Source organism: Octodon degus, unplaced genomic scaffold (assembly GCF_000260255.1).
Source record: "Octodon degus isolate 3935 unplaced genomic scaffold, OctDeg1.0 scaffold00153, whole genome shotgun sequence".
NCBI lineage: Eukaryota > Metazoa > Chordata > Mammalia > Rodentia > Octodontidae > Octodon > Octodon degus.
In genome coordinates, this window is record NW_004524729.1 from 2,213,349 (window position 1) to 2,213,889 (window position 541).

The 541-nt window shown below is 71.9% G+C and overlaps 1 protein-coding gene across 4 annotated transcripts in view; it reads left to right on the forward strand.

The window, feature by feature from the left end:
• The first annotated feature begins 6 nt into the window (after positions 1-6).
• The window catches only part of Fam118a (family with sequence similarity 118 member A), a 19,444-nt gene continuing 18,909 nt past the window's right edge, over positions 7-541 (forward strand). For 3 of the 4 annotated variants that reach the window (XM_004642400.2, XM_023702515.1, XM_023702514.1), the window contains exon 1: positions 7-76. The gene's annotated coding sequence lies outside the window, so the exon portion shown is untranslated. The remainder of the gene's footprint in view (positions 77-541) is intronic. The other variant, XM_023702513.1, reaches the window with a different exon arrangement.

Sequence of the window (541 nt, forward strand, 5' to 3'; positions counted from 1 at the left end):
CGCGGCCCGGCCTGGCCTGAGGGCGCGCGGCGCGGAGAGAGGGAGACGCGGTCGTCCGCCCGCGAGCGGAAGGCAGGTGAGGAGCGCGGCGGGGCGGGTCGCGCCGGCTGCTCGGGCCCGGGACCCCAGACCCCGGGGCCGCCCCAGCCCAACGCTCCTGTGTCCCCCTCTACCCAGCATTTTCGGGGACCCACCCGGGCCTCTCTGGCCCCGAGGACCTTCCAGACCCTGGGACCCCAGAGCCTGCTTGACGCCCACGGCTCCCCAGGGCCGCGGCGGCTGTTCCAGAGACTCCGCCCCTGGAGACCCCCAGGCCTTCTCGGAGACCCCCTGCCCGTGCGGGCCCCGCCCCCTGTCCTGGGTGGGCCACCTGCCCCGTAGGCCCTAGGGATCCCCGGGGTCTCCATCCCAGCACCCTCGAGGACCCCCTCCCCCGTCACCCACCCAGGGGCTTCTGACCCTTCCTCTGAGATGCGGGGAGCATCTGAGAAAGTATTCCAGAGGTTTGTAACAATAACGGAACAGGTAGAAACAGACAGCC